The sequence below is a fragment of the Leptonychotes weddellii genome, chromosome X (genome assembly GCF_054177405.1).
Source record: "Leptonychotes weddellii isolate Sample4059 chromosome X, ASM5417740v2, whole genome shotgun sequence".
In the NCBI taxonomy this organism is placed as follows: Eukaryota; Metazoa; Chordata; class Mammalia; order Carnivora; family Phocidae; genus Leptonychotes; species Leptonychotes weddellii.
The window spans coordinates 38,041,952-38,051,898 of NC_138385.1; positions in this window are offsets into that span (position 1 = coordinate 38,041,952).

Here is a 9,947-nt window from a genome sequence, read left to right on the forward strand (position 1 = left end):
GAAAAGAATACATGGAGATCTCACACTCATTTTTTCCACACTGTGGTCTAGAAGTGATATAGATCACTACTGTTCACAGTCAATTTTTTTTCATATTTCTAGCTCCTTAATTCTGACAAGCAATTCTGGGAGAGGTGTTATTATGCCTTCTATATAGGTGACTGAACTGAGTCTCGAAGAGTATAAGTAATTAACGTGAGGTCACATACTGATAAGGGGAGGGGCCTATATGGGAAGCTAGGTTTATCTGGCTCTAAGGCAATGATCCTTAACTAGTTTGCTTTCTTAAACAGAATAATTTTAATTTTATCTTCACCCTATTAACCAACCAATCCTTTAAGATGTCAGAACAGGGACGCCTGGATGGCTCAGTCAGTTAAGTGTCTACCTTCGGCTCAGGTCATGATCCCAGGGTCCTGGGATTGAGCCCCGCATTGGGCTCCCTGTTTGGCGGGGAGCCTGCTTCTCCCTCTGCCTGCAGCTCCCCCTGCTTGTGCTCTCTCTCTCTCTCTCTGACAAATAAATAAATAAAATCTTTAAAAAAACTAAGATGTCAGAATAGTGGTAATGCTTCTTCAGATGACAGACCTAAAGAGGAACGCTTGGAATGGCATTACTTCCTCCATTATTACTGCCTTTAAAGGCATTTAATGCCAATTCACAGCTTGACAGCCTTGGCCCCCAAGTCATTGGCTATGCCTATAGTACATGTAGGTATTCAGACAGGTGGTAACTCCTGTTTTCTCCTTGAGTTGGAGGATGACATACCTTTTTAAGCCCTCTTTGCCTGGGGTCTCCTATACTTTTGGGTGTAGGATGACTCAAACATCAGAAGTACTGCACCGGGCACAATGTCCACAATAGCCAAATGATGGAAAGAGCCTAGATGTCCATCAACAGATGAATGGATAAAGAAGATGTGGTCCATATATACAATGGAATATTACTCAGCCATCAAAAAAATGAAATCTTGCCATTTGCAACGACATGGATGGAACTAGAGGGTATTATGCTAAGTGGAATAAATCAGTCAGAGAAAGACAAGTATCATATGATCTCACTGATATGAGGAATTTGAGAAACAAGACAAAGGATCATAGGAGAAGGGAGGGAAAATGAAACAAGACGAAACCAGAGAGGGAGACAAACCATAAGAGACTCTTAATCTCAGGAAACAAACTGAGGATTGCTGGAGTGGAGGGGGGGTGGGAGGGATGGGGTGGCTGGGTGATGGACATTGGGGAGGGTGTGTGCTATGGTGAGTGCTGTGAATTGTGTAAGACTGATGAATCACAGACCTGCACCCATGAAACAAATAATACATTATATGTTAATTTAAAAAAAAGAGAGAGAGGGAAAAAAAAGAAGTACTCCACCAGGCAGATACAAAACTGATGTCACCACAAAACCACCAAAACAAGCCCAGGCACAATCAAGGCCCTTCTGGGAGTCTGAGGAACGTTGTCCAATCGTCCTAACTGCATCCTTTACTATTGTTCGGGGGGCTATTTCACTGGACTCTGAGAGAAGGGTTCAACCTTTCTACTTCAAACTCAAATGATCTGGTCCAATCCAGTTGTAGCTGGCTCAGAAATGGAACAATGCTTTAAAGTTTTATGGTATGGAGTTTAATTTCCATCCCTACAAAATTCTCCTTCATACTCCAAAGGGAAAAAGGATAGGGGAAAAAAACAAAGCTTTATGACTGACAATGAAGAGTTCCTGTCACTGGAGACTTTTGAGCCTATCACCTGTTCACATTGAGTCAACAGACAATGACCTATGTTGCTAAGGACAGTCATATAATAAAAGATAGCTACTTTGCTTCTCCCTCACTATCTTCCCAAACCCAATGAATATTTTATCCAACTACATAAACTGCAAGATAGCAATTTTTCTTAAAACCATCAGAGAACTGAGTTCACAGGGCAAACAATGATCCAAAAATCTAGAGAGAGACTTGTGGAGGGAGAAATAGGACGTGAGCTTCTGCTTATCTGGGATAGACACCACCAAACAACATGTAGATCAGTAAGAAAATTTAGCTAGAAATTGCTAACGAATTGCTAAAGGCCCAGTGAGGGTTAGCATGAGTGTGTGAAGTCCCTGAGGGCTGCAGACATAAAAGGCTTACACTCAGGTTTTACTCCAGAAACTTCACTAGGTGTTCCCAGGTAAGAGCAGGGAGAATCTGAGAAAGCTTGCTCCATAGTGCCAGCTAAGAGAGGGAGACAGCCTTCACTCAGGATGAAATTCCAACCAGACCAAACTCCCCTACTAAACAAAAGACTCAATCTGCAGGAATGACAACAAAACCCATATCCTGAAGGCACTGGTGGAAACCCACTGCAGCTGGGGAAAGGAAACCAAAAAACAAAAAGCTCTATGAGGGGAGGGAGCAGGCATGTGTGCTAGGCTCAGCATTGTATCTGAAGGAGAAGCATGAACACTTGTGAAGGTTGCATTAAGATGAAAACCTGATCAGAACATGAGAGAATGCCCGTCCCTCTCCTCAACACCACACTAACAAACATTGAGTAAAAGTAACAGTGGAGGACAGTGAGAAACATATTCTTTCTAAGAAAAGCAAAGGAAAACTGCAAGGCCAACTGGAAAAACTCAAAGCCAATGGGAGGAAAACATCAAACTCAGCCCACCTTCTGTGCAGATTAAAGCAAACCTCCATACTAAAAACTTAGCAGGAAAGACATGCTTATCTTCAGTCATAAATTCTATTTACCTCAGTAATTACTGTCTTATACAAATCCAGTTTTCAGGTAAAAATTATGAGAAATACAGAAAGACAAGAAAATAAAACATTCTGAAGAGATAAAACAATAATCAGAACCAGAATCAGATGTGACACAGGTCTTGAAATTATCAGACGGGGAATTTAAAATAACTGTGGTTGGTGTTCCACTTCTGGCATGGTGATGTGAGGAACTCTGAGAATCCACTCCCCAGTGAAATTGCTGAAAGTTTTTTTTAAGATTTTATCTATTTGACACAGAACGAGAGAGAGAGGGAGAGAGAGAGCACAAGCAGGGGGAGCAGGAAGCGGAGAGGAAGAAGCAGGCTCCCCCCTGAGCAGGGAGCCCGACGTGGGGCTCGATCCCAGGACCCCAGGATCATGACCTGAGCCTAAGGCACATGCTTAACCAACTGAGCCACCCAGGCACCCCTGGAAGTTATTTTTTAAATATAACCTCTTAAATTCTTTGGAAGTGGTCATAAGGACATACAGCAAATGAGAAAAAAAACCATATTTCTTTAAGAAAACCTACTAGAACAATAAAAACTATGAGAATCTGTGGCATTTTAACCAAGATTTTCTCCTTCCTCCCCCCGCCCCACCCCCAGCTCAGCAAGATGGAAAGTACATGCCTAGAGGGTACAGCGAAGAGCACAGGTCTCCTCACCTCAGCTCACAACTGTAAGGGTCACATTATCTTTCTGGGAGAGAAGGAACTTCTCATCCTGCCTTGAGTTATCTGTTGCTCAGGCTAAGTTCTGGGTGAGTGTAGCTGAAAGATGGGGGCTCCCTTCTGCCCAGTCCCCATTTATCAGAAAGAAGCTCTCCCTCCAGCACAGTGTGCTAAGGATACTGGGGCCCCCATTGACTGGGAGAGGCAAGCCAAAAGGACTTGAAGGTACTGTGCATCCCCAGTCAAATGCACAGATCCTAAAGCAGGAGTGTCACTTAGAGAAAACTGTGCCACTGTGCCCATCCCTAGCTCCAGAGCCTTGTATCAGAGATTTTTCCCAGTGGGAGAGGCAGGCTTTGAAACAGAGAAACCAATCCCTTCCCAAAGGAAATGTCACACAGTAGAGAGAAGTTGAAGGCTAAAAGCATATAAAAAGGTGAAGATTGTGGTGAAATGCAATTAAGAAGAGGTCAGTAGATTAATGAGAGATATAACTCAGTGTCAGGCTAGTTAGTTTATCAGAATTACAGAATTAGGGAAAGAGATGGCTAAGTAGAGTCTTTTGGGGGTTAAAACAAACATCAAACAATGACTTCAAAAACCACCTCTAAAAAGAAGCCCAAATGTCATACCACGAATCTGTGAAACAATTTATGCCTCAGTGCATTTTCAAAAACAATAGAGCAACCAACCAGCTATTAGTGGAGCTTTAACAGTTAAGTGTGTTCAGGGAAAAAGACAGTGAAGAGGACTGACAAAAGCACTTTCATCCCACAGTGACTGTGGGCATACCCAATGCTGTGCCCTCTCAGGAGCAACAAAAGGGTTTCACATAACAGGGAGGAAATGGACATGACTAAAATAGCCAGTCACTAAACAAACAAGCAAACAATATTAATAAGCCCCAGAGGAAGAAGACCAGTACTCAGAGTTGCTAAAATGTATTATCTGAAAAAATTTCAAGACATGAAGAGAACCAGGAAAGTATGCCCATATATGGGGAACAAAGCAGGCAACAAAGCAGGTCTGTGAGAGTGACCAGATGTTAAATTTAACAAAAACTTCAAAGTAGCCAATATAAATATATTCAAAGAATGAAAAAAACCCCTGTGATTAAAGAAGTAAAGGCAGGTATGATGACAATGTTACATCAAGTAGAAAAAAAAATCAATAAAGAGATAGATATATAAAAAGAAACAAGTGGAAATTCTGAAAAGTACAGATTGAAATAAAAAATTCATGAGAGGAGCTCAACAGTAGATTTGCGCTAGCAGGAGAAAGAATTTGTAAAGTCTAAGATTCATAGATTCTATGTAATCTAAAGAAGAGAGAGAAAAAAAATGAACAGAGTCTCAGAGAAATATGGAACTCCATTAATCACACCAATGATACACATAATAGGAATACCAAAAGGAGAGGGAAAAGGAGCAGAAAATAATTCAAAGAAATAGTGTTTGCAAACTTCCCAAATGTAATGAAAAACATTCATTTACATATCCAGGAAGCTCAGTGGATTTCAAGTAGGACACATGCAAGAGACTGGCAAACAGACACAACATAGTAAAAATGCTGAAACCCAAAGACAAGGAAAAAATGTTGAACACAGCAAGAGAAAAATGACTCTTAACTTATAAGAGAACCTCAATAAAATTAAGAGCTCATTTGTCATCAAAACAATGGATGCCAGAAGGAAGAAGGACAACATATTCAAACTGCTCAAAGATACAAACTGTTAACTAGCAATCTTGTATTTACCATATATATCTTTCAAAAATGAAGGCAAAATAAAGACATACTCAGATTAAAAAAAAAAGAATCTGTTGCTAGCATACCTACCTTACAAAAAATATGAAAGAAAGTTCTCTAGTTCTGAAAGTGAATAACCCCAGACAGTAATTTGAATCTATGAAAAAATAAGCACACATACAGGTAATTATGTAATTATAGAAGACAGTACAAATGCATATTTTCCCTTTCCTTCTCTTAACTAATTTTGAAAAGCAACTGTTTAAAACAATACATTTGTAATGTGTTGTTTGAGTCTATAACATATAGAATAGAAATGTATCTGCCAATAAAAGCACAAAGGAGGTGGGTGGGGGCAAAGCTGTATTGGGCTAAGGATATGAATCCATAAGGTAACTAAAATATCCCTGAAGAAATGAAGAGGACCAGAAGAGAACGAGATAAATAAGAAGACGAACATAATTCTATGGATATATACTTACTATGCTTTTTGCATCTTCCATAAAAGACACAAAATTATGTAAAGTAATAATGACAACAATGGATAGGTTTAAAACATTTTTTGATGTAATCTGTATAACAATATTCCCACAATAAGTGGAAAAATGGAATAGAACTGTATGGGAGTTATGTTTCTATATCTTACTGGAATTTAGTTAATATAAATATGAAATAGATCCTGGTAAATTAAGATGTATATGCCAAGTCCTAGGACAATCACAAGAGAAACACCTCAAAAATATATAATGAAAACATCATTAAAGAAATTAAAATTCTTTATTAAAATATATTCAATTAATGTAAAGAAAAAGAAGGAAAGGAAGAATAGAGGAACAAAAATACATGAGACATATGATAGACAAAAAGTGAATTGGCAGAAATAATTCCAATTATATCAATAATAACATTAAATGTGAATGAATTAAACAACTCAAATGAAAGGCAGAGATTGTCAGACCAAATTTTAAAAAGTTCCAACTCTATGCTGTTTACAGGAGACACACTTTAGATTCACAAATAGATTGAAAGCAAAAGGAAGAAAAAATATATATCATGAAAACCTGAGGCACTGTGTGATAGATGCATGCCCTAACCTCACTGAAAGGGTGGGGGAAAAAAGAGCTGACCAAGTTGCTTTAGAAAACGTGTTTTGGCTGTATGTTGTAAAGCTCAAGACAAAAAGAGCTGTACATAAGTTCTGTGCTCTGGCTGGGAAATTTGTTTCTTACAGGGATAGATGATAACCATTCTGAAATTACTCTAACTGTATACTAAGGTTAAATAAATAAGTAAATAAATCATATATAAGGAGAACCAGGTTTCTCACTGTCAGTGACAGAAGTTAAAAATAAGTGGAGGGAGTGCCTGGGTGGTTCAGTCAGTTAAGCAGCCAACCCTTGATTTTGGCTCAGGTGATGATCTCAGGGTCATGAGATTGAGCCCCGTGTCAGGCTCCCCACTCAGTGGAGTGTCTGCTTGAGATTCCCTCTCTCTCTCTCCCACTGTTCCTCCCCAACACACATACTCTCTCTCTCCCTCTCTGAAATAAATACATAGGATCTTAAAAAAAATAAAATAAGTGGAGAGATTGGAGAGTCTGGCTGGCTCAGTTAGAAGAGCATGCGACTCTTGATCTTGGGGTTGTGAGTTTGAGCTCCACTGGGTGTAGAGATTACTTAAATAAAAGTAATAAATGGAGAGAAAGCTAAATGGATACCTGTCATAATGGATAAGAGTCACATGTATAAGTATGAACTTATGTGGTGGGGGAAGGGAGAGGAAGGGAGGGATAGAGAAGGAAAAAGATACAGACACAATAAATAAATGTAGGTATGTGTTTATACAAACCATGTTCAGCATACATACATCTCCTTGCTCTATCAGCTGAGAAGTCCTAGAACCAATGACACTCCAGTAGCAACAAAAATATCTTGCACTCAGATCTTAATTCCTAAATATGATTATCCAATAAAAGTAACTAAGACTGCTTGAAGAAATGGCTGATTATTGGGTTGAAAAAAAGAAAAATATAAAATGAATCTGGAACATCTTGTAGTACCAGAAAGCAAGGAAGCAGGAAAAGGATGAGGGTATGCCAACCTGAAAGAGCCCCTAATGGCCAAGACTGGAATAATTTGGGCAAAAAAAAAAAAAAAAAAGATCATATTGAATTATAACACCAAAGATTTAAAAATTCATTAGGGGTGCCTTGGGGGCTCAGTTGGTTAAGTGTCCAACTCTTGATTTGGGCTCAGGTCATGATCCCAGGATCGTGAGATAGAGCCCCATATTGGGGTCCACACCCAGTGTGGATTAAGATTCTCTCTTACCCTCTCCCTCTGCCCCTCACCCACCTCTTAAAAATGTTTTTAATAAAAAAAAAATTCATGAATCATACTGATAGAAACAAGTAGTTGTATCAGTAAATAAATGGGGCAGGGGAGGACAAATCTTCCTTACAGAATAATTTGGAAGTATTAAATGTAGAAGGAAATGAGTAATACAAAAATTTAGTATCAGAACATCACTGTAATAATCACTGCAGGCAAAATCCACAGAATATTTGCAAAGTTTCAAATTATCTGACCCCAAATATTTATTAATTACTATGGTTGCTTTCAAACACATATCCACAAATTCTTTGATACTCCTCCCTCCAGGAGATAGAACTTAATTCCCCTCTTTAATGTGAGCTAGACTTAGTAACTTGCTTCTAACAAATAGAGTACAGAAGGGAAAAACAATAACTTTACAAGTAGTAGAGAAACGCAGCAGACATCATCTTAGCCAAGTGATCAAAATTAACTTCACCAGTGATCAGTCATGTTGATATCATGTAACTCTGATATTGCGATGAAAAGGGTATCTCACCCCCGTGATAGTCTTGCCCCAAACCAGTAACTCCAGTCTCATTATGAGAAAAATATCAGACAAATCCAAATTGAGGAACATTCTACAAAATACCTCACTCTTCAAAAGTGTCAAGGTCATGAAAAATAAGGGAACACTGAGAAACTGTCACAGAGTAGAGAAGACTAAAAAAAACCATGTTAACTAAGTGCAACTTTGTATCCTGGTTGAATCCTGGAACAGAAAAAGGACCTTGGTAGGCAACCTGGAGAAATCTGAATAAAGTCTGTAATTTAGTTGGTAGTATTGCACAAAAGTTAATTTCTTTGTTTTTATAAAAGTAGGACAATTATTAGGCAAAGCTGGGCATAGGGTATATGGAAATGCTTTGTACTATCTTTAAAACTCTTCTTTAGAACTAAAATGATTTCAAAACATAAAGTTTAAAAAACACACCAGGCTGAGTTTCAAGAACCCATAATAAAACTCTCCTAATGAATGAAAGTGACTGAACAGTTGGAAGAAACTGAAATGTCATTACATGAACTCATTATTCAGGGAGAAAGGGAGAATTTGACAGACTGCTGTTGACAGCAATTGTTGGAAAAAATAAAACCATTCCATGTTATCCCAGAAAACTGGAACTACTTAATAAACTAGTTGTGTGCATATATATATATGTATTTATTATGTGTATGTGCATGAAGCAGTATTCTTTAAATACTGATCTGCCACTTCCTTCATTCAAAAAATACAATTTTAATATAATTCAATGTCACTCATATGCGCATTGTTTCATTCCTTTTTATATCTGCACAATTTCCACAGTATGGATAATTTCTCCAATCATTCCCATATCTGTGCACATTTAAATTGTTTCCACCAACTTAATGTTCCAACACTGGAATGGTTACAAAGTTGAACCAGATAAAGTTTTTGTGCTGATGGCATTTTCAGATAAGTGAGGGACACAAAGTGGAAAGCCAACAAAACAGGGTGAAAGTGTCAGGCTGGGAAAGTACAGGGTCTAAAGGATAATGTAGAGCAGGCAAGCAAGGCAGCATCAAGAGGCCAGCACAGACTTTCTTTTCATTATCAATTTAATTTTTAAAAGCACTCAGCTGGGGCGCCTGGGTGGCTCAGTCATTAAGCGTCTGCCTTCGGCTTAGGTCATGATCCCAGGGTCCTGGAATCGAGCCCTGCATCGGGCTCCCTGCTCAGCGGAGAGTCTGCTTCTCCTTCTCCCTCTGCCTCTCCCCCTGCTTGTGCTCTCTCTCTCTATGTGTCAAATAAATAAATAAATAAAATCTTAAAAAAAAATAAATAAAAGCACCCAGCCTTACAGCAAGGGCACTCTCTCCCCACTCAGCTTCTGCCACAGGAAAAAGTTGCCTGGCCTAAGCTTCAGTACAGCTGAAGTGTGCCTCCCCTGAACCCAACAAGAGGTTCTACATAGATGCGGATCTCAAGGCTTAATTACACAAAGCCATCTAGAGAATCTAGCTGAGGTGGATTTTAAGCATACTGTCACATATTAAAAGTCTAAGCAGTCCGGCCCAAGGACTCCTGTTACTGTGGCCAACGTGGATACCACGAGGACATTTGGAATGGCAGTGGTTATGGCACAGCATTTCAGGTTCACAGAAATTAGTCATAAGCATTATGCCCAGATAACTCAAAACTCTTCGCCACCATCATCCACAATGGGTGTAGTAGTATTTAGCTGTGAGTTCAGGAAGTGGGCAGAATCTCACCTGGAAGGGAGGAAAAGAATCATAGAAGTTGTGCTTTGAGTTCAGTTCATTTGCTTAGACGTGGCCAATTGCTATTCTGAATAGTCTATGAACTTCTGAAACTTATCCATGCCAAATTTCCAAATAACAGGGAACATAGTGGGGAGGGATGGTAGAAGAGTTTACTTTCTGA